Genomic DNA, 25,310 nt, shown 5'->3' on the forward strand with positions numbered 1-25,310 from the left:
CAACAGTTTTTTTTTCTCCCAGGCCATCAGACTCCTGAATTCCCAGAAGATATGTGCATAGAGTGCCTTGTTATGAGGGGCTCTTACAGTGGACCTTAATATTTAATATTTTATGTGTTTAACCTATTTTAACTTATATTTATAACCATATAACCATTTACATCACAGAAACAGGCCAGTTTGGCCCTACTCATCCGTGCTGAATAATTTCTCCCACCTAGTCCCACTGACCCACATTCAGCCCATAACCTTCCACACCTCTCCTGTTCATATACCTATCCAACTTTTCCTTGAATATTAAAATCGATATTGCTTCTACCACCTCTGCAGAAGTTCTTCGTTTCACACTCCCATCACCTGCATTAAAAAATTCCCCCTCATGTTTCCCCTAAATTTCTCCCCTTTTTACTTTCAATCTATGTCCTCTTGTTTGAATCTCCCCCACTCTCAATGGAAAAAGACTATCCACATTGACTCTATCTATCCCCCTTATAATTTTGAATACCTCTATCAAATCACCCCTCAACCTTCTACGCTCCAGGGAATAAAGTCCCAGCCTGCTCAACTGTTCCCTGTAACTTAAACCCTGAAACCCCAGCAACATTCTTGTAAACCTCCTCTGTACTCTATTCTGTTTATATCCTTCCTGTAATTTGGCGACCAAAATTACACACAGCAGTCCAAATTTGGCCTCAACAATGCCTTATACAACTTCAACATAACATCCCAACTCACATATTCAGTACTCTGATTTATGAAAGCCGACATATTAAATGCCTTCTTCACTACCCTGTCCACGTGATTCAACTTTCAGGGAATTATGTACCATGACTACTAAATCCCTTTGTTTCACCTCACTCCTCAATTGTCAACATTTAACGTGTATGTCCTATTTTGATTAGTCCTACCAAAATGTAGCACCTCACACTTATCAGTATTAAACTCCATCTGCCATCTTTCATCCCATCTTCTAACTGTCCAATATCACCCTGTAAAGCTTTGATAATCTTTCTTGCTATAAATATGTTCTGTGGAGCTGGAGAAATGTTATATCGTCTTTACCGTGTGAGCATGGTATGAATGATAAATAAAGGTGATGACTTGACTAATGTAGTTACATATATTGGGTTGCAATTGATGCAGAAACTACTCCTTTAAGGTTGGCTATTGCTACATTGTGCAGGGGGCAGCTGAGCACCACCATTCTGGAGACATTGGTCGAATCATAATAAATCTGAATCCAGATTTATCAAGGCACCAGGAGCACACCTTTAGCTTGCTGATGGGTGATATTCTGGATGTACAGGAAGGATCTGACTGGGAGGGCTCCTCTCATTGCCAGCCAAGCCATGTGCTGGTGTTTATTTGTGAACCCAAGCGATGAGACATTTCACCAGATGACCTGGAGAGTCTGCTCAGGAAACAATCCCACTGGGTCTATCGAATCTTCATCTCTGTTTCTGCAGGACATTCCAAGTTGACCGCTGACTGATGGTCTTGTGGTCGAAGGTGTTGTTCTGGAAAAAACTTTTCCACTATCGGTGGTATGGCCAGGCCTATCCACAACACCTGAGACAGGTGGAACCAGAGCACATAGCTGACTTGCCGCCCACGCTCAACCTGACGCAGCCACACACAAAGATGGTCATCAGGATGAGGGCTATATTGGGTACACCCTTGCCCCCATAGTCTGTCAGATTTCAGATTACCCTGAGATTCCTTTTTCCTGCAGGCACAGTAGATTTATCACTAATTGGTAGTGCAAAAAATAAACTGAACACAGTGTAAAACATGTAAACAAATAAAGAACTATAAACAAACTGACTGTGCAATGCAGAGAGAACAAAAAGAAAATCAATAAAGTACACAAGTAAGATTCCTTAAATGAGTCTCTGATTGAGTTTGCCATTGAGCAGTCTGATGGTGAAGGGGTAGCAGCTGTTCCTGAACCTGGTGGTGCGAATCTTGTGCCACCTATACCTCTTTCCTGATGGCAGCAGCAAGAATAGAGCATGTACTGGATTGTGTGGGTCTTTGATGATTGCTGCTGCTCTCTGACAGCAGTGTTCCCTATAGGTGTACTCAATAGTGGGGAGGGTTTTGCCTGTGGTATCCTGGGCTGTGTCCACTACCTTTTGGAGGGCTTTACGCTCAGGGATATTAGTGTTCCCATACAAGCACTTTCTACCACACCTCTGTAAAAATTTGCCAGGGGTTCTGATGTCATACCAAACCTCCGCAAACTCTTGAGGAAGTAGAGGCGCTGATGTGCTTTCTTCATGATACCATTGGTGTGTTGGGTCTAGGAAAGATCCTCCAAGACATAACTCCTAAGAACTTAAATTTGCTCACCCTCTTCTCAGATCCCCTGAATGATCACTGGATTGTATACCTCTGGCTTTCCTTTCTTGAAGTCAACAATCAGCTTCTTAGTTTGCATTGAGTGCAGGTTGGTCGTTGTTGCACCATTCAGCCAAATTTTCAATCTCCGCACTACATGTTGACTCATCCCCTTCCTTTATGGGACCCATGGCATCATTGGCAAATTTGTAAATGGTGTTATTGTTGTACTGAGCTACACGGTCGAAGACGTAAAGTGAGTAAAGCAGGGGGCTAAGAACACAGCCTTTTGGTGGTCTGGTACTGATAAAGAAAGTAAACGAAATCTATGCCAGGCACTTCTTGACCACCAGAAAGCAGTGACCCGGTGAGTCAACCTGTGGGCCCTCTGGAACCTATGCAGAGCGTGCGACTTTAAGGTTGTGTTGGCCACCCAGAAAGCTGAGGACCTCATCCAGGACGCTTACATAGCCAGTATCTACTCCGGGTACATAAGACTCCTGGAACAAAAGATTCTTGATCTACAGAGGGCAGTTGAACTGACTGACGCTGGAGGTGGCCCTTCAAAACTTGGACGATTACTCTGGAGCCTCTTGGTCATCACAGACGCCACTACCTTGCGAAGGGGATATTTTCCTCCTCCGTGAGTGACTGGTCACTGACACCATCCCACTCTTCTAGTGACCTGACCTCAGCCGTTGTTGCAGGTGAGCCCACCCCAATTGCTACTTCTGTGGGCAGGGTAAGCACACGTAGAATGCTGCCCTGCCAAAGAGACAGTATGGGCTAGGGGCAGGAAAAAGTGACATTATGTCATGGTTTGCCGGTCAAAACATTCTGCGGAACCTAGCAGTGCCGCATGAGGACAGTCACTGCTCCTGACAGCACGATCGGAACCATCTACTCTACGAGCCAGCAATACCATGGGGGCTGCCATCTTGGACTGCACAACAAACATCATCTTCTCAGTCATACGACACCATGAGGGAACAGCAAGGGTGTTAGGATGGTGAGCCCCCATCAGACTCAGACAGCAAGTCTATAATGGCTTCCATCACCTTGAACCAAGAGGCACCATACAAACTTGCCAGGTCCATGATGGATATCCAGGTAAATGGGCTCGTTACCAACTGCTTATTCGATAGCAGGAGTACAGAAAGTTTTACTCACCCCAATATCACTATGCGCCTATCCCTTAAATTATGACCCTATCCCTTAGATTATGGCCCACCAAGCACAAGATATCACTCACGTCCAAATCACACATGGCAGTCATCCATAGGTCCTAAGTAGTGACCTTGACTATTGGATACATCGCTTACAAACATTTCAGGCTTCTCATCATGCCACATCTCTGTGCCCCCTTGCTACTGGGGCTGGACTTCCAATGCCAACTTCAGAAAGTTACATTAAAATTCGACGGTCCCCATCTTCCCGCCCACCCTCCACACCATCTGCAACGAACAATTCAGACGGTCTCAGACGGCATGTGACCTGTGGCCTCTTAACTCTCAAGGTCAATCCCCCCCCCACTGTTCACCAATCTCACTTCCGACTGCAAGCCAGTAGCAACCAAGAGCTGTGCCGCAGACAAAATATTCATTAAGTCGGAGATTCAGCTTTTGTTGGATGAAACCATCATCGAGGCCAGCACAGTCTTAGAGGCCCCAGGTGGTGGTGATTAAGTATGGGGAAAAGAATAGGATGGTCATGGATTACAGCCAGACTATCAACTGGTATATGCAGCTCGACGCATACCACCTTCCCCACATATCTGATATATGGTCAAGGAGATTGCACTATATCGGGTATTCTCCATGATTGACCTGAAGTCGGCATATCACCAGCTCCCGATCTGCCCAGAGAACCGCCAGTATATGGCATTTGAGGCAGATGGCCGCCTCTACCACTTCCTCGCGGTCCCTTTTAGTGTCACTAAAGGGATCTCCATCTTCCAGAGGGACCATGGTGGACCACTATAATCTTTAGGCCACCTTCCCATACCTAGAAAATGTAACCATCTGCAAGTACATGATGTAAATCTCCTTAAATTCCTCTGGGCACCAAAATGCCTGAATCTTAGTTATAACGAGGATAAATGCATGTCCAGATAGCACGACTAGTCATCCTCAGCTGTGTGGTCGAGAACAGCATCATTGGTCCCGACCCTCACCACATGCATCCGCTGCTGGAGCTACCTCCACCACATACCCTCAAAGCATTGAAGAAATGCCTCTTGTTCTTCTCATATTACGCTCAATGGGACCCCAACTATGTGGACAAGATTCGTCCAGTGGTCAAAACCACCACGTTTCCCCTGCTGGCAAAGGGCCAAGCTGCATTTGACCATATCAAGGATAACATCGCTAAGCCAAATATGCATGCCATAGATGAATCAACACCATTCCAAGTGAAAAGTGATGCGTCTGACTTTGCCTTGGCTGCCACACGTAACCAAGTGGGCAGACCCATCGCCCTTTTCTCACGCACCCTCCAGGGCCCTAAAATTCACAACTCCTCCCTCGAGAAGGAGGCCTAGCCCATCATGGAGGCAGTACACCACTGGAGGCACTACCTTCCGGAAAATGATTCAATCTCCTCAAGGATCAGCGAGCAGTAGCATTCATGTTTAATAATAGTAGAGGGGTAAAATCAAGAATGATAAGATCCTCAGATGGAGAATCAAACTCTCTACTTAAAAGTATGACATCTTCTACTGGCTTGTCAAGTCCCATGGGACTTGTACCAGTGTCCAAATGGACAGACTGCAGGTTCTCCATAATAACATTTGTCACCCCAGAGTAACTAGATTTTTTCCATTTTATTGAAGCTTGGAACTTACCATACTCCGTTGAGGAAGTCCAGACAATGACTAAAAGCTGCCAGGTCTGCGCCGAATGCAAACCACATTTCTATTGACTGGACAACCGCGTCTGATCAAGGTTACGTGTCCCTTCCGAGTGCCTAAGCATTGATTTCAAGGGACCGCTCCCCTCCTCCAACCGGAATTTCTACTTCCTTACAATCATCGACAAATACTCCTGTTTCCCTTTCACCATCCCCTGCCCGGACATGACCACGGCCACAGTTATCAAGGCCCTTTGCAATATCTTCAAACTCTTTGGGTACACTGGCTTCATCCACAGCAACTGGGGACCTCTTTCTTGAGTGATGAGATGCAGCAGTACCTGCTGGCCAGGGGCATCTCCACAAGCAGGACCATCAGCAACAACCCTAGAGGGAACGGGAAAGGGAAAATGTCACGGTATGGAAAACCGTCGTCCTCCCTATCTCCCAGTGGCAACAAATCATCCTTGACGCACTCCACTTTATCCGGTCATTTTTATGTTTGGCCACTAACAACACGCCTCATGAACTGATGTTTCCTTTCCCTGGGAACTCTAAGTCAGGGACTTCACTGCCCACCTGAGTTACTTCCCCAGGACCAGCCCTGCTTTGGAATCTAAGACTGATCCACTGATCGAGAGGATCTGCCTCCTCCATGCTAACCCCTGTTATGCCTACGTTGTCTTCCTTGACGGGTGCAAGGACACGGTCTCGATCCCAGGATCTTCTCGGGCTAGCGAGTGGTGCAGTCCCCCACCGTAAACAGGTAACGGTTGTCCCGGGAAATGGGTAAAGGCCCGACGATGTCCACATGAATATGGCTGAACCATTCCCGGACATGCTCGAACTCCTGTATAGGCACCCTTGTGTGCCTGTGCACCTTGGACATCTGGCAATGGGTGCATGTTCTGGCCCAGCCCACGATCTGCTTCCTCAGCCCATGCCATACGAACAGTTCTGCCACCATCCAGACCGTGGACTTGATGGATGGATGTGAAAAGTCGTGGATGTGATGGAAGTCCTGCCTGAGGCACTGCTGGGGAACCACTGGCCGTGGGGTGCCCAACGTGATATCGCACAGGGTGGTGCCTTTGCCGCTCGGAGTCGGGAGGTCTCAGAACCGCAGGCAGTCTTGAAGGCCATCTTCTCCTCATCAGATTCCTGGTCCGGGGCAAGCTGGTCGAAGTCGAGGCCGGGCATCAGCGCATAGATGGCTGGTCACGAGAGTGCATCGGCAACCACATTGTCCTTCCCCACCTTGTGCCAAATGTCGGTGGTAAACTCCGACACGAAGGAGAGGTGACGCTGCAGGCGGGCTGACCAGGGATCCTTTGCCGTTGCAAGTGCCTGGGTGAGGGGTTTGTGGTTGATGAAGATGGTAAAAGTCCTCCCCTCCAAAAAATTGTGGAAATGCCACACCACCATGTACATGCCCAGTAACTCACGGTTGAAGGCACTATACTTGCGTTTTGGCAGGCGGAGCAGGCGGCTGAAGAATGCCAGCAGCTTCCAATGTCCATTCACCTTCTGCTCCAGGACGGCACCAATGGCGGTGGCAGAGGCATTGACAGAGAGTGCCATATGCAGGTTGGTGAGAGGGTGGGCGAGCATGGCGGCCTTCATGAGAGCAGCCTTGGTGCCTTCGAATGTAGTGCAGGCTTCTGCGTCTTGTGTTTGGCCACGATGAGGGTGAATAGCGGCTGCATGATGCATGCAGCTCCCAGGATTAAGCGGTTGTAAAAGTTGACCATACCCACAAACTCCTGAAGCCCCTTGAGGCTATCAGGGTGTGGGAACTCCCTGATAGCGGCAACCTTTGCAGCGGTAGGCTTGGTTTGTCGGCTGTGATGGTATGACCCAGGAACTGCATGAATTCTTTCCCAAATGGGCACTTGGCTGGGTTGATGGTAAGATCGAAGTTGGCCAGCCGGGAGAAAAGGGCAGTTTTGTGGGCCTTGTGTTGTGCCTGGTCCTTGCTGGCGATGAGGATGTCATCCAAATAAATAAAGACAAAATCCAAGTCCCTGCTCAGAGTCCGTGAGGCGCTGGAAGGTCTGAGCAGCATTCTTAAGCCCGAACAGCATGCACTGGAATTCGAACAAGCCAAAGGGGGTGATGATGGCCATCTTGGATATGTCCTCAGGGTGCACCGGGATCTGGTAATATCTGTGCACCAGGTCAACCTTGGAAAAAACCCTCGCACCGTGCAGGTTGGCCGTAAAGTCTTGGATGTGAGGGATGGGGTAATGGTCAGGAACAGTTGCCTCGTTGAGCCGTCGATAGACTCCACAGGGATGCCAGCCGCCGGAGGCTTTTGGGTCCAGGTGGAGCGGTGAGGCCCATGGGCTGTCGGACCACCGGATGATCCCCAGCTCCAACAGGTGCAAAAACCCCTCCTTCGCTACCTGGAACTTGTCAGGCAGGAACCAGCATGCCTTGGCATGAACCAGCGGGCCTCTTGGTGGGGATGTGGCAGAACACCCTGTGGCATGGCAAGGCAGGGGAAAACTGTGGCTTGGGGAGTTTTGGAAACTCATCCAGGATTCTCTGGAACTTGTCTCTGGGCGTGCTGATCATGGCCATCTGCGGTTGCTCCGAGCGGGAGGTGTTGAGGCGAATGGCCTGGAAGGTACAGGCATCCACCAGGCGCCTACCTCGAATGTCCACCAGAAGCCCCTGTGCAAGGAGGAAGTCTGGACCCAGGATAGCAGTTGGGAGGGACGAGACGGTGAACCTCCATGTGAAATTCCATTGGCCGATCTGGAAGTCAACTGTCTTGTCTCCATACATCCAGATTGCCAATGTGTTGTCCGCATGGAGGGGAGATCCACGAGGTCGGTTCCTGGACTCAACAGCCGTGGCTGGGATGACACTGATCTGGGCTCCAGTGTCAATGAGGAACCGCTGGTCGCTGACTGAGTCCTGCAGGTAGAGGAGGCTGTGTCGTTGGCCAGTCACCGCAGCCATTAACAGCAGCCAGCCTGGTCATTTCCCTGGAACAAGCAGGGCTGACAAAACTTCCGAGCCTTGGCTCCCCAGCGCTGGTGGAAGAAGCAGGAGCCTGGAGTGGATGCTGTGGCCTTGGTTATGCTCTTGGGGGCCCCTGCAGTGGCCGGGTTCTCTACCGCAGTGCTAGGGCTAGGCTAGGCGTGGTCGTGCCCATACCTCATGACCTGCTGGACCATTGAGCCCTCCAGGAATCGTGTGAAGCATAGCTCTTGGGCGACCTTCCTCGGGTCGGTGAAGCTCTCCTGGACTAGCAGCATCCAGATGTCCCCGGGCATATGGTCGAGGAAGATGCGCTCGAAGAGTGGGCATTTGGTGTGCTCACCCATGAGCGCGAGCATCTCGTCCATCAGCTCCATCAGGGATCTGTCCCCCAGGGCGTTGAGGTGCAGCATCCGAGCGGCACACTGGTGTCTGGATAGTCCAAGGGACCCGGTAAGCACTCGCTTAATGGTCTCGTATTTGTCCTTGGCGGGTGGGTGCTGAACAAGGTGCAGCACGCGTCTGGCGGTGGCATGGTCCAGGGCAGCGAGCACATGGTAGAATTTGGTCGTGTCAGACGAAATGTGGCGGAGGTGGAACTGAGCCTCCGTGTGGCCGAACCAGGTCTCCGCTTCTGAACCCAGAACTTAAGGCAGTTTTATGGCTATAGCACTGATCCCAGGCTCGCTCATGATGGGTTCAAAGACATTTGAACCACTCAGGGTCACCAATTGTAGTGACAGCTACACTATTCCTGCAATAACACACACACAACCGGACAGGTTGAGCTCAGTAAGCAGACTAGTTTATTGCAGGCTGCTGGGTTGTACTTATACTCACAGCCCGGACCTGGCTGAGAACCGCGCTGGAGGGCGCTGAGGTCACCTGGGCATCATGTGGTCCCTCAGCGCGGGCTTCTGAACCCTGTGCTGTGAGGAAGGGAACACCCCCGATGACACCATTTTGGCCAGCTGCCCCGTCGCGTCAGTTACAAGCGAGGCCGGTTCGCCTGCCAAGTGGTGAGCCACCACAGCTTCATCTTTTTTTAACTCACCTCACAGGTCTCTTCTTAAATAGGAGGGGTGAATGTGATATACCACTATTATGCTTTGATCAGCTGCTGTTGGCTGGATACGCCAACTGAGACCAATCCTACCCATCTTCCTTTCCATGCTCTCCATTCCACTCTGCCTTGATCAGTCAATGAGGTTGACGGCTGTAGTTAATAAAAGCCTAGAAAAGGCCTTTGATAGAGTGGAGTGGAGTTTTATTTATTTAAAGTTTTGGAGAAATTTAAATTTGCCCCAATATTCATTGGTTGGATTAAGGCTTTATACAGAAGTCCTACTGCTAGAGTTATGACAAATGGACAGTTATCTTTATCTTTTATGTTGGCTAGATTGACTAGACAAGGCTATCCTTTGTCGCTGGTGCTATTTGCATTAATTATTGTACATTTGGCTCAGATGATTAGACAAGATGGTAATATTAAAGGAATTAAGGTGAAATCCAATGAATTTAAAATTAATTTATTTGCGGATGATGTTTTAATATATTAACAGAACCTAAGAATTCTTTGAAGTATCTTCTTTTCTTTTCTTTGGCTTGGCTTCGCGGACGAAGATTTATGGAGGGGTATGTCCACGTCTGCTGCAGGCTTGTTGGTGACTGACAAGTCCGATGCGGGACATGATAGATTGTAACAATATGGTGAGATATCAGGTTATAAAATCAATTGGGAAAAGAGTGAGATTATGTATTTAGTGGCAACGGATTATTCTTCTTGTAAGCATATTATGAAGTTCAAATGGTTGGATCAGATTAAGTATTTAGGTGTTAAGGTAGATAGTAATTATAGTCATTTATATGAATCAAATGATTTACCGTTATTGTCTAAAAATAAACATGATTTTAATCGATAGAAAGATTTACCAATTATATTGATAGGAAGAGTTAATTGCAGTAAAATGAATATTTTTCCTCAGATTCAATATTTATTTTAATCTATTCCTTGTAAGATTCCTCAAAACATTTTTAAGGACTTGAATATTTTGGTGAGGAAATTTTTATGGAAGGATAAAATGGCAAGGGTATCTTTACAAAAATTAACTTGGAAATATAAATTAGGAAGTTTGCAACTTATTAATTTTCAAAATTATTATGATGTGGCACAGTTGAAATTTATTAATAGGCTGTTTGAATTTGACAAACCATTGATATGGGCTAATATTGAATTATCTAAAATTGATGAGAAGAAAATGGATCAGTTTATTTATAGATGGTATTCTAAGTTATTAAGTAGTTTGTGGTGGCACACATCCAGAGCTGCGCGCACCTTGCACCCATTGTTTGCGCTCATGGCCACCAAAGAAAAGACTTTATCGTGGTCAGAGGAGGTGGACAGGACTTTCATCGTGACAAAGGAGGCTCTAGCCAGTGCCACGCTGCTGGTGCACCCATGGCCAGAGGCGCACATGGCGCTCTCCGTGGACGCCTCAGCTATGGCAGTGGAGGTGGGGAGGGGGGGGGTTCTGGAACAATGGCACCTGCTGGCCTTTTTCAGCAAGCAGCTGCGCCCACTAGAGCTCAAATACAGTGCCTTTGACCTGGAGCTCCTGGTGCTGTACTTGGCCATCCGCCATTTCCGCTACTTCCTCAAGGGCAGGCTGTTCACAGCCTTCACGGATCACAAGCCCCTCATTTAAGCACTGGTGATGGCCAAGGATCCATGGTCCGCCAGACAGCAGCGCCACCTCTCGTACGTGTCTGAGTTCATGACCGACATCCAACACAGGGCTGGCAAGGACAATGTAGTGGTGGATGCAATCTCCTGTCCACCCATCAACACTCTCGCGCCCGGCCTGGATTACAAGTAACTGGCTCAGGCACAGAGGAATGATGCGGAGACACAGGCATTGCGGACTGCCATCTTGGACCTCAAACTCAAGGATGTATGGGTGCCCAGCAACCCAGACACATTGCTCTGCGACATCTCAACAGGCCGATGATCCCGCCGCACTGGAGGGCGAAGGTCTTCAGTCTGATCGACGACCTCGCTCACTCAGTGGTAAAAACAAATGTGTGGATGGTTGTGGAGCAGTTTGTGTGGCATGGGCTGAAGAAGGAGGTGGTGGAACTGGCCAGGAACTGTACCAGGTGCCAGAGCGACACACATGAGCCCAAATCCAGAACTTAGACCCGGCAGTTTGCAGATTCCAACATATCCATGTTGATGTCATCGGGTCCCTGCTGGTGTCCAAGGAGGTTTGTTACTTCCTCACGGTGGTGGCTTGGGCCACAAGGTAGCCGGAGGCCATCCCGATTAAGGAGGCCTCAGCGGAAAAATGCACCAAGACTCTGGTCAGTCAATGGATCGTCTGTTTTGGAGTTCCACCGCACATCACTAGCGACAGAGGGGCGCAGTTCATGTCTGCCCTGTGGACTCAGATGGCAAAGCTCCTGGGGGTCAAGCTCCACCACACCACAGCATACCACCCGCAGTCCAACGGGTTGGTGGAGAGGTTTTACAGGCACCTGAAGGCATCGCTTATGGCCAGGATCTCTGGACCAGATTGGGCGACAAACTAGCCTGGGTCCTCCTCGGGATTAGGAAAGCACCCAAGGAGGACCTGCAGGTTTCAGCAGCGGAGATGGTCTATGGCACACCGCTTTCCATGCGGGTGAGTTTTTCGGCCCAGACCCTGACACCACGGCCACCGACAAAAACCTGCTGGCGGACCTACACAGGCGCCTGGCCTCCCTAGCTCCCCCACCCCCAGCACACCATGGCACCCGGCCGTTTCATCTCTCCAAAGAGCTCAACTCGGCCCAGTTCGTTTTCGTGTGGAGGGGACCACAAGGTGCACTGCTAGAGTGACCATACGAGGGACCATACAAAGTCATGCACCAGTCTGGTGGAACCTTCACCCTGGACGTTGGGGGGGGAGAGAGGAATATTTTACGGTGAACCGTCTGAAGTTGGCCCATCTGGACTTATCACAGCCGGTGCAGACAGCCGCGCCCAAGCGCTGGGGCCAGCCGCCAAAGTGACAGGATACGTAGCTGGTCCTGGGGGTGGGGGGGGGGGGGGGCGAGTTGTGTGGCAGCGCACATCCTCATGGCGAACCGGCCCCGCTTGTATCACCACGTGGCGGGGCAGCCATGGGGAAATGGTGTCGTCAGAGGTTTCTCTCTGACTCCAGCATCCCTTCCAGTACACACCCTGGACAACAATTATGATATCACAATGCACCAGGTAACTGAGCTCCTGTTGCCCTTAAAGGGCCGCGCTGAATTGGAATAAAAATAGTCGTTAACGACCCTCAACATGGTGGCTGTGTTTCTCCCACTGCTCACACTGCCACAAGTTATAATTTACCTGTTTTGAAACATTTAATGGATTTATAGTATAAAAAAATGAAGGTACTCAAGGTAAGATTTCAGGTAAAACTCATTGTACCAAAATAAGCTCTTCCCCTTCACACTTAATAATCAGCTTTTGAAGTTATGGGATCAAAAGGGCATTCAATTTGTGCAAGATTGTTATGAAGCAGGATATTTTATTTTCAGAGAATGAAAGAGAAATATGATACATCTTCAAATACTCTTTTCTCTTATTATCAAATTAAAGCTTTACTGTTGGATAATTTTGGACAGACTTTACGGTTACCTAGACGACCTAAATTTGAAATTTTACTTACCGCGGGTGGTAAGAAGGGATTTATAACTGAGATGTATGCTTTATTACAGAATAAAATGACTAAATTGGACATATAAAACTAGATTGAAATGGGAGAAAGATTTAGGAATACTTATTTCTCAGGATGATTGGATGAGTTTATGTAGGGACGGTATGACTAAAATTATAAATGTAAGGTATCAATTAGTTCATTATAATTTTATTCATTAATTATATTTAACTCCAGAAAAATTAAGGAGATGTAATTTAATTTCTTCAGATTTATGTTTTAGATGTCACAAGGAAGTAATTTCCTTTTTACATTCTGTTTGGCTGTGTGAAACAGTAAAACCTTTTTAGATTAGACTTAAGGAACTTTTAGAAGCTATTTTGAAAGTGAAACTTTCACTAGATCCTTTGGTATTTTTGTTGGGTAATATTAAGAAGTTGAGTTTAGAATTAAGATTAAATAGATTTCAAATTGCATTTTTGAGATTGTTTAGCAATTACTTGGACAAAAAAAGACTGATCTGAGTATTCAGAGATGGCATACGGAATTGAAGTCTTGTATTCCAATGGAGAAGATAACATTTAATTTGCGTGATAATTATGTTTTTTTATCTTAAAATTTGGAGCCTATAATTGGATTATATGAGACGAATTCCATTGTTATGGTTAATCTTGTAGTGATATTTATATATGTATTGTAGCCGACCGCTACAAAGAAACACATACACTTAGTACGGCAGGTTAAGCTCACTCCTTTATTAGGGCGGGAGAGGTTGCTTTTATATTGTTCAAGTTCCCGCCATTTTTGCTGATTGACTGAGTCATCCATATGAATAACAATAGCGGGCGGGAACATCCATGCATATGAATGTCCTTCTTCCCCAGCCTGTTTCTGCTGAGTTAGTTGGGCAGCTTGACCAATGTCATTTTAGGGCTGTTGGTCTGATACTGCCCCAGCTTCTACCCCCACCGGTTCGTTGTCCTGGGAGTCGCTTTAGTGATCTCTGTCCGCGTCTGCTGCTGCGTGATGTGCCGGCCCGATCTCCGCAATTGTAGGCCATCATAGTATATACTGCTGCTGCTCTGTACGTAAGTGGCTGGCAACACATTAGATTTCAGCTGGCCCAACTCCATGTGCTCGAATGAATGGAAGGGGTCAGGTAGGTCGACTTTGATGGCCAGGTTACAGGGGGAGGGGTTACATGGGGTCGAATCATCTAGCCACTTATGTACAGGGCAGCAGCAGTATTTACATATATACATATTATTACACTCCTCTTCTTTATTTTGTTTGTCTTCGGGATGGGTTAATGGAGGGTGGGGATGGGTGGGTGGGGAGTTGAAGAGAGTTACTTTTTTTGGAAAATATTATGTATGTACTTTTAAAAAAGTTTTGAAGTTTCATTAATTGTATGTTTCGATATATACATCACAATTTCAATAAATAAAATTTTCAAAAAAAAGTTAATAAAAGCCTGTCATCTTCACAACTTTAGTCTTTTCGGATTATTGATGGGACGTCACAGGTGTTCCAGGACTTTGCGTAGACCCAGTGAGATGGCAACTTTAACATTGTGCCCCTTCAGACCCTATCCATTTTAGACCCTCATATGAATCAGAAAACTGCTCTGGTGATTGCCAGGGCAGACGGGCAGCGGATGGGCCACACATTTGTACCTCACACCTGATTACTAGCTTTGTCCCGTTATTGAAAGGGATCACCGCTTCCACAGACCCAATTTTTTGTGAATCTTTGCGATAAATTTTTGTTGCATGCCTCAGTCCCTCCAACCCAGAGCACGTTGTCCTTGAGATGACTGTGGTGGAGTGATGAATGCAGATTCACAAAGAGTGTGTGAAGGATGGAAGGGTCCTTGTCACGGTCCATCCCCAGTGACAGTGGACTCTCTCATCTGCGAGCATTTCCCAGGGACACACTAGGAGTCAGACATCCAGAAATGCTGGAAGACTCTGTGAAAGATGCAATTTGATCTGCTCGAAACCTGTTGGTCTTTCAGCATACAGAGATCTCGGTCAGGAAATGCTACTAGCTGGGGCATTCCAGGATGCAGGAGTACCTGGTGAGGGATGCACTGAGGCCTGATGCAGCCAATACGTGGGCACTCTGGGGAAGGACCACAGTCTTGAATCCTCCCATTGCCGGGCATTGAGGGGCTGAGAACAAGGGGAAGTTTCCCAAGCCAACAGAGGGGGGAGAAAGGTGTACACAGTGTAACAATGTACATGGAGGAGAATGTATAGATATGACTGACATTATGGATGCAAAACAACTTTGAACTGTAAATAATTTCTAAATAATTTATTGTGAATAACTTATTTTTGGTTGAAAAAATCTTTAGCTTGCTGATAGCTTTCATAATTTTAGTTAATTTGGTGATAACATAATAACATAACATAACAATTACAGCACGGAAACAGGCCATTAGGCCCTTCTAGTCCGCACCGAACCAAACACCCCTTTCTAGTCCCACCTCCCTGCACAATGCCCATAACCCTCCATCTTCTTCTCATCCATATACCTGTCCAACCTTCTCTTAAATAATACAATTGACTCCGCCGCCACTATTTCTCCCGGAAGCTCATTCCACACGGCTACCACTCTCTGAGTAAAGAAGTTCCCCCTCATGTTACCTCTAAACCTCTGCCCCTTAATTCTTAACTCATGTCCTCTTGTTTTAATCTTTCCTCCTCTTAACGGAAATAGTCTATCCACATCCACTCTGTCTATCCCTTTCATAATCTTAAATACTTCTATCAAATCCCCTCTCAACCTTCTACGGTCCAAAGAATAAAGACCTAATCTGTCCAATCTCTCCCTATACTCTAGATGCTTAAACCCAGGTAACATTCTGGTAAACCTTCTCTGCACTCTCTCCACTCTGTTTATATCCTTCCTATAATTAGGCAACCAGAACTGCACACAGAACTCCAAATTAGGCCACACCAACGTCTTATACAATCTCAACATCACCTCCCAACTCCTATATTCCATGCAATGATTGATAAAGGCCAGCATACTAAAAGCCTTCTTCACCACCCTATTCACGTGAGTTTCTACCTTCAGGGATTTACTCCTAAATCTTTCTGCTCTTCTGTATTCATCAATGCTCTCCCATTTACCACGTATGTCCTATTCTGATTCTTCTTACCAAAATGAAGCACCTCACACTTATCAGCATTAAATTCCATCTGCCATTTTTCAGCCCACTTTTCTAAGCAGCCCAAATCCCTCTGCAATCCTTGAAAACCTTCTTCATTATCCACTATTCCACCTATGTTAGTATCGTCTGCATATTTACTAATCCAATTCACCACCCCATCATCTAGATCATTAATGTAAATAACGAACAACAATGGGCCCAATACAGATCCTTGAGGCACACCACTGGTCACTGGCCTCCAACCTGACAGACAATTATCCACTACCACTCTCTGGCCTCTCCCTTTCAGCCAATGTTCAATCCATTTGACTATCTCAAAATTTATACCTAAAGACTGCACCTTCCTAACTAACCTTCCATGTGGTACCTTATCGAAGGCCTTATTCCCATATCTAATGACATTTGGAAAATTACCGCCAGAGCCTCTGCTATTTCCTCCTTCACTTCTCTCAATGTCCTGGGGAAGATCCCGTCTGGTCCCGGTGACTTATCCACCTTTATATTCTTCAAAAGCCTTAAAACTACACCTTTTGTAATCTCTATATTCCCCATATTTACCCAATTTGATTTTTTTATCTCACATCTCCCAATATCCTTCTCCTTAGTGAATACCGAAGAAAAAAAACTGTTCAAAATCTCCCCCATTTCTCTAGGCTCCACACACAGTTTTCTGCTCTGATTTTCTAAGGGACCAATTTTGTCTCTAGCTTTCCTCTTACCATTAACATATTTGTAGAACTCTTTTGGATTAGTTTTCACCCTGCTTGCCATAGTTTCCTCGTACCTTCTTTTAGCTTTCCTAATTCCTCTCTTAAAATTCCTCTTACATTCAATGTATCTTTCAAACATCTCCTTAACTCCATGCTTCTTATATCTAATGTATGCCTCCCTTTTTCTTCGAACCAAGTTTCCAATATTCCTTGAAAACCACGGCTCTCTCAAACCTTTTGCCCCTCCTTTTAACCTAACAGGAACATAAAGCTTTTGCACTCTCAAAATCTGATCTTTAAAAGACTTCCATCTCTTTACTACATCCTGCCCATAAAACAAATTGTCCCAATGCACACCCTGCAAGTCCTTTCGCATCTCCTCAAATCTAGCTTTTCCCCAATCAAAAACCTCAACCCTTGGCCCTGACTTCTCTCTTTCCATAATGACATTGAAGCTGATGGCATTATGATCACTGGACCCAAAGTGCTCGCCAACACTAACCTCCGTCACTTGACCCATCCCATTTGCCAACAGTAGATCTAACACTGCTCCTTCTCTGGTCGGCACCTCTACATATTTTTGTAAAAAACTATCTTGCACACATTTCACAAACTCTAACCCATCCAGTCCTTTCACAGAATGTGTTTCCCAATCTATTTGTGGAAAATTAAAATCTCCCATAATTACAACCCTGTGCTTATCACAAATATCTACTATCTCCCTACAGATTTGCTCCTCTAGGTCTCGGTCCCCTCCGGGTGGTCTATAATACACCCCTACAAGTGTAACCTCTCCTTTCCTACTCCTCAGTTCCACCCAAATAGCCTCTGTGGATGTGCCCTCCAATCTATCCTTCCTAGGCACCGCTGTAATACAAGCAATGCAACCCCACCTCCTCTTGCCCCTCCGACTCTATCACACCTAAAACAACGAAACCCAGGGATATTCAGTTGCCAATCACATCCCTCCTGCAACCATATCTCACTAATCGCTACCACATCATACTTCCAAGTATCAATCCACACCTTCAGCTCATCCACCTTTTTTACAATACTCCTGGCATTAAAATATATGAATTTCAGAGATTTCCCAATTTTTAATCCCTGTTTTCCCTCATCTTTAATAACAACATTATTTACTTTTCCTGCCAATTGCCCTTTATCACCTGCCCATCCATATTCAAATAGTTACTACAAACTTTCTGATAACTTGCTGATAAGTCGAAAAGATGCGATTCTTCAAGTTTGGTATCAGACATATTTTAAGAGCATGTCCTTTATCTGCACGTGCTCAGTAATAAACATGTTTTGAGTTGTGAAGAGATCACAACTTTGGTTTCCTCTGGGTGCTCTGATTCTCTCCTAATACCCAAAGATGTGGGTTGGTAGATTAACTGACCATGGTAATTTGCTGCTAGCGTAAATGAGGGGATTTAATGGGAACATGGGGAGAATAAAATGAGTTGGGAGAGCATGATGAGTGTTGACTCGATGGGCTGAAAAGCCTCATTCTACGCTGTATCCCCCAGTGACTCAAATGTATTATGACAGCTCCCTGGAAATTTGCATAAAATTATTTTGTGATAGCATTGATATGTTCTCACAGTGTGATTTGATAAAATATTCTAATTGTTTTTCTTGTGGATCTTTCCCAAGATTGACAAGACAAAGGAACAGAAGCAGTCCACTAGGCCCATCGAGTCTGTTCTGTAAATCTACACCAAGCTACTCTACACTAGTTCCAATTTCCGGCCTTTTCCCCACATCCCTTGATGCCCTCACTAATGAGATACATGTCAATTTCTTGTTTAAATACTCCCAGTGATCTGGCTTCCACTGCTGTATGCAGCAGTGAGTTCCACAGATCCACAACCCTCTGGCTAAAGAAGTTCTTCCTAATCCCTGTTTTATATGGATAACCTCTAATTTTCAGACAATGACCCCTTGTCCTCGATTCACCCACCAAGGGAAACATCTTGCATGCATCCACCCTATCTAAACCTTTCAAAAAACAAAATGTCTCTATGAGATCTTCTCTCATTCTACTATACTCCAATGAATACCATCCAAGAGCTGCCAAACGCTCCTCATACGTTAGTCCTTGCATTCCAGGAATCATCCTAGAAAATCTCCTCTGCACCCGCTCCAACAACATCACATCCTTTCTAAGATAGGAGGCCCAAAACTGCACATAGTACTCCAATTGAGGTTTCATCAGTGCCCCATAGAGCCTCATCAACCCTCTTACGTTCTCAAACTCATTATTTGGCCATTTTAGGACTGCAACCTGTACTGAAACAGTAAAAGGCTAGTATTATTTAGAATGTTGTTGAAGTCACCAATGCAAAATAGCATATTATTCACATTTAAGGCTCAAGGTTCCTTTTATTGTAACATAATAATAGAGACATGATAATTTTCAAATCTGCCTTAAGGCAAACAAAGAATCACCATGTGCATGGCCTGGCGCCCCTGAAAGAGAAGCAAAAGGGAGTCCCTTCAGAGACACTGAGTGTCCGTGGATTTCTCTCCAGCATTCCTGCAGCCTCTGCATCCACACAGACTCCTGTTTGAACCATTATTAACCTGAGCTTCAGGTCCAAACCTCCAATTGAATCAGCACCCAAAGCCCAGTCTCCAGCAGCCCGCAGGTCCTTCAACCGCAGTATTTCAGTGTATTTTGTACTTTTAAGAGCAAAGTGCTTCAGGAATTTTTAAAAAAAATCATTCATAAAGGGTTATATTTAAAAAAAAATCTAGTTCACACTGGTATTTATTAATGAAGTTTTGCAAAATGCAAAAATTTATTTTGAAAGCAAGCTGGAATGGATGGTTTAAAATGGTGCCTTGCTTATAAAACGACATTCCCCCACCCCCAAAACGGAGAGGGGGGTGGGTGTGCAGCGTTAGGATTCCTAGGTGCGAGTGGTCTGCAAATGACCCTTCGGGGTGCCCGTAAAACATGTGCTCCAGGTGAGGCTCGAACTCACAACCTCGGCATTGCTCACTCTGTACTGCTGTATAAGTACCGCGCGCTAACCGATTGCGCCACTGGAGCTCTGACATCAACGGCTGACAAACCTCCCATATGCCGGCGACCCGCCCATTGCCGCCCTCTCCTCTCGCTGGTTCTTCTCCGGCCTCTGCCACCGTGGGCTCCGGAACCCCGCGGGCCACCCGGCGCGTGCGATCTGGGCGCGAGCGGAAGGACGCCCGCAGACCAGTTCGGCGATGGGAGAGGCGGGCGGGGGGAATGACCCACTGCATGACGGGAAGGTGTGGGGGAGAGAGGTAGCAGCCTGATCTGGGGAGAAAGTTGCAGGCCGCTTCAGAGCGAGCATGACGCTCCCCGGGCAAGGCTGATGACACACAGTCCGGAAGTAGAGCTCCAGTGTGGTCTGGAGGGACAAAGCAAGTGTGTGCTTGAGAAGGAGAGAGTGTGGCAACCTGCACTGGAGAAAGAGATGAGATACATTCGAGGAAGTCTAAACAGAAGGGAGATCAGCACCTGCAGAGAGAGAGAGGGAGAACTTGGAGGAACTCTGCCCACCCAGACCAATAACTCTGTGGCCCACCCAGACCAATAAGAAGTTGATGTGCCTCTGGAGGGATGGGTCAGTGCCCCTGCTTGAGACCCTCAGGCATGTCAAAGGGGAACTTCAGTCACTTGGACTCGGGGGGGGGGGGGGGGGGGGGGAAGAACATTTTAGGAATGCCACAATCTGTACCTTCAAGGAAGGAGAGGAGTCCAATTGGGGAACGTCATGGCCGGTTGTGCTCTCCGGAAGGTGATCCTGAATTTGTCTGTCCAGCAAGTGAAGAGTAATGCGAGTCAACTCCCCCAAGAACCACGCAGGGCTCAAGATCAGTCAATCCCGGCCCGCTTTTCTTGATCTCACAAAAGTCTTTTAGGCTGTGAATTGAGAAGGACTGTGGACCACTCTCCTCAAACTTGGCTGATGGCAGAAATTTATCTCCGACTTATTGCTGCTACATATGTCATATAGGTAGGATCTTAATCAATGGGTCTCCCAAAACCCAATCCCAGTACAAACTCTTGTAACAAAGGCTGTGCCGTCACTCCTGCTCCAACCAAGGTGGTCCCATTTGGCACATATCCAAAGATCTTTTCAGAGTCTCTGAATGCAAATAATGTCCCCACTGACCTGTTACAATTAATCAAAGTGGAGATAGAGCACTGAGAATGTCAACACATTTTGTCAGGAGCACCCAGAATCTCAGAAAGAGCATGCCAACTCACAAAGTACCCATTTCCTTACCTGGTCAGTCACCTTGTGAATCAGGCTTGTGAGAGATGGGAAAATTGATCTAAAATTATGAACATGGAAGAAACTAAAGTTCATCAGTTAATGGCTGTAACCAGTACAAACAGGATAAGCTTGGGGGTTAGGATGCAGGAAAGCAGAGTCAGCACGATTAACATAAGAATCTTCTAGTCTTTGTGACAAGACCATAAGACTAAGATAAGGAGTGGTTTTCTTTGGCTTGGCTTCGCGGACGAAGATTTATGGAGGGGTTAAAAAGTCCACGTCAGCTGCAGGCTCGTTTGTGCTGACAAGTCCGATGCGGGACAGGCAGACACGATTGCAGTGGTTGCAAGGGAAAATTGGTTGGTTGGGGTTGGGTGTTGGGAGTGGTAAGGAACAATAGAATGTAGGAAGTTGAGGTAGTCTGGATCAGATAAGGGTCTCCTAGCCCTGGACAGAAGTACCAAGTCCTACATTTCTAATTAGCTAACCTTACACAGATTTATACATATTAAATTAGCCAACCCTAGACAGGATGAGCCAACTCTGCATATCAAGAGACTGTAGCCCTGAGAATCAGGAAGGTGTGAATAAGGACAATAACATGAAGGGACACCGACAGGATACCCCCCCCCCCCCCCCCCCCCCCCGGTCCTCCAAGTATTCTGAAATTGCACGTAGGCAGGCAGGATTGCCTAATGCCAAACCTCTCCAGCAGGAGGCAGAAGAATGTAAGGGGGAGGGTATTCCTATACTGAAATCAACTGTATAAAAGTTGGGTGAGCCCCAGTATATGTGTGTATTCCCAGGGTAAGGGGAAGCACCCAACTTTGCATTGTTGTAGTAATAAATGTTCTTTGTTCTCAATTTTTGTCTCGAGCAATTTCTTTAAAGGTACTTTAATTTCTAACAGGCTTAACAGGCTAAAAACAATAAATAGAATCTTGAACACGAGGGCTTCCAACAGAAAATGAGCAGCTGAAAGAACTCAACAGACCAGGCAGCATCCATGGTCTATTTCTACTCATTAGTGTCAGCTGACCCATCAAGATGCCCACACTGATGCAGCAACATTAACAGCAGGGCTGTAGATGATGCAGATCTGGGAGGAGCAGGAGAGGGGATAAGCTTTTTTCAGCGCTCCACAGGGTCATACTGCCTGACCCATTGGCCTCATATGTTTAAATTGGCTATAGGAAAGGGGACACAGCTGCATTTGTTTAATATTGATCCATGAAAATAACAAATTTTGTGATTATGTACACGTAGTTTGACATTTCAAACTCTCAGTTGGTTAATTCTAAACAGTAAATCAGGAAAGCTGCAGTTGCCAATGAATTGATCTGGTGCTCCCTTGTGATTCATGTCACTATCTCGGAAGATCTTTCCTGGAACCAACGCACCGGTGGCATCATGAAGAGAGCCTCTGCTTCCTCAGGAGTTTGCGGAGGATCTAGTGGAGTTGTTCAAGTGAACCGGAACGGACTTGAAGGGCCGACATGGCCTGTTTCCGTGCTGTAAACGGCTATATGGTTATATGTCAATAAATTCTGATGATGGATGTACTTCCTCAAAATGGCAGTCCAGTCCATTAGGATTGTAGGCTCCAGGGACAGGAGCAGGAGTAATCCTCCCATTCCCTGCCCCCCCGCCTGTGAAGGAGCAGCTTTGGAGAGGTCTGAGGGAAGCCACAATAGTGAACCATTGTGGGCTTCGAGGGACTGCTGTGGACTGCTGCCCCAACTAGCTTTGGGGATGAAAGTATCAGGACCGGAACTCGTGAGGGTGCCAAAAGCAAGCAGAGCTCCCAAAGGGCCTCGGGCACTGGCAGCTTTGAACCACATCAGGGGCCAAGGAGAGTGACTTGGATGCCTCATGCTGAAAGAACAGAAGACCATGTGGTATCGGAGGTTATGGGGGTGCAGAAGACAGCGGCATTGAGACTAATGGTGGGAAAAACATGGTGGCGCTGCTGCTGGTACAGACCCAGGAATGCAGGCTGCTCCTTCACACAGGCCTACTGCCCAGGTGTTACATCAACAGTCCCACACAGCTTCTAAATGGCTGTAGAAGGGGCCTGCAGTGTTTTATAAAATATTGGCAAAACCACAGAGCTCAAGATACCAGCACCCATGCTTGGTACTGGACCATGAGAAGTTGTAGACTTTGGGGGATCAGTGGATCAACGCAGGGCACCAAAGGCAGGAGTGCACCCACATCCCCCACACCCCGGCCCAGCTGAGAGTGCACAGGGAAGGTGACTACAGCATTGGCCCAGTGAGGGACTCAGAAGCTAAAGGACTCACGTGGGAACCAGGTATTAGGACCAGGAATCGCGAGGGTGTCGGCGGTGAGATGGTCTGCCAAATGGCCTTAAATGTTAGCAGCCTGCTGATCATTTTGGAGGTTTGGAACCAGGAGCTTCAGTTGACCATTGGAATGGACAGGAGGCCGTGCGGCTACAGAGGTTATGGGAGCGCAGGAGGCAAAACCATGGACACTCATTATTTCTGAAGGGACTCTGCTCTTTCTCAGTTTCATAGTGATGTTGGACTATTAGTACACCTTTGTGTGTCATTATAGACCAAACAAAGGAAAACAAATTTTGTGTGAAAGGAACCTTATCTAGACGTTCTTCATTGTTTGCTCAAGATTCAGAACTCACAAAATGGGAGAGGAAATTAGCCAGCCCAAACCCTGAGGGTCTGCCTGAGAAAGGAGTACAGAGACAGGTACGACATTTCCAAAGTATTTTCATGTGACGCTCTGTAGAAAAATAAATCTTTTGGCCCAGAACAGTCTTAAAGCACTGCACAAATGTGCTGGAGGAGCTCAGCAAGTCACACTCATTAGCCACCTTTTACTTCCTATGGATGATGCATAACCAGCTGAGTTTCTCCAGCACATTTGTGTATAGCACGTGACCCCAGCATCTGCAGACTTTCTTGTTCAGCTCTTCAAAACAATTGATGAAGACAGATTATTTCAACAGAGCATAGTAGATTGTAACATTCTGTTTGTAACAAAGTATTATTTTCTGTTACCATAACATGTTTCAGTCTGAAGCCTCTTTCACACTTGCATCCCACTAAATTGGCCATTCAGTGTCCCGGGATAGGAATGGGGGTTTGGCTTTTCACATATGACCACTCCTAACTGGGACACTGAATGCTTTTTCACTTGCAAGGACCGATGACATCACGATGCATTGAGCGATGGTGGACCTGCCCTAAATCCTGATCAATGTATCTTGATCTTATATTTGAATAAAATTAATCATGCCTAATTATGTTAGGCATAGTATGAGCCCTTCAGCCCCTGTTGTTGTGGTGCTGACCTTTATAAACCTTTATAAGGGACTGTGGGAAAGTGCTGGCAATAAATAGCAATAGCGGACAATTTTTAAACAGGTTAGGAAAGTTGGTAGCGCTATAGCACACAATTTATACAGCGCGGGAAAGTTGGTAGAACTATTGTGTACATTTACAAATACCTTGGGAAAAATCAATGGCAGACTTGCTCTCCCAGAATGCCATGCAGCAGAGAAAGGGCTGTATGCCTGGCTACAGGCACTGAGCATTCATGGAAAGGTTTCTCTGCTGCATAGCATTCTGGGAAGTAGGGTCCACCATTACATTTTCCCACAGTCTATAAATTGTGTGCTATCCCACGCTGTTTAAAAATTGTCCACTATTGCTATTTATTTCTCTCTCTCTCTCTCCTGTAGTGACTTTCCCATGGCAAAGTTTATACCTTCATTTTAATCTTTTCTTCCTTCACGTTCCTGCACTCACACCAAAACTTGGGTCATTTAAATCCCACAATACAATTACCCATTTCATACTTGCCTGATTGCAATGCCAGTGTCTGCATATGCCGGAGATTGTACTAGGTTTTGAGGCAGTCAATCCCAGGCGTGAGATGATGTCATCTGACACCCGCGTTGAGCTGATTTTGCTTTCACACCAGCCACTTTAAAGGCCGATTGGTGGCTAATTCTTGGAATCACTTGCAAGTGAGAAAGCTTGCAATGAACAGCTATCCTGTTTGTTGCTTGTTAGTGGAAAACAACTGATGTTAGAAATTGTTACTGTATATTGCTTGGGGTTTTGAATTAATGGGGGTGTTTTTTTCTTGTAATTTGTATTGTTTAATTTTTGTATTATTGAAAACTTCAATAAAAATACCTTAAAAAGAAATTGTCACAAGCACCAAATCACCTGTATGGGAAGTTTGGACTCAACTTTGGACGTTTTACGAGTTTCGCAAAATTAATTTTGACTGTTTG

The 25,310-nt window shown here is 46.3% G+C and overlaps 1 non-coding gene across 1 annotated transcript; it reads right to left on the minus strand.

Moving 5' to 3' along the window:
- Window positions 1–19,719: 19,719 nt before the first annotated feature.
- On the minus strand, window positions 19,720–19,812 carry trnai-uau (transfer RNA isoleucine (anticodon UAU)). Its single transcript is given in 2 exon segments — window positions 19,720–19,755; window positions 19,775–19,812. It is a non-coding gene; the product is annotated as a tRNA-Ile (tRNA).
- Between the last annotated feature and the right edge of the window lie 5,498 nt (window positions 19,813–25,310).

Source organism: Narcine bancroftii, chromosome 4 (genome assembly GCF_036971445.1).
Source record: "Narcine bancroftii isolate sNarBan1 chromosome 4, sNarBan1.hap1, whole genome shotgun sequence".
In the NCBI taxonomy this organism is placed as follows: domain Eukaryota; kingdom Metazoa; phylum Chordata; class Chondrichthyes; order Torpediniformes; family Narcinidae; genus Narcine; species Narcine bancroftii.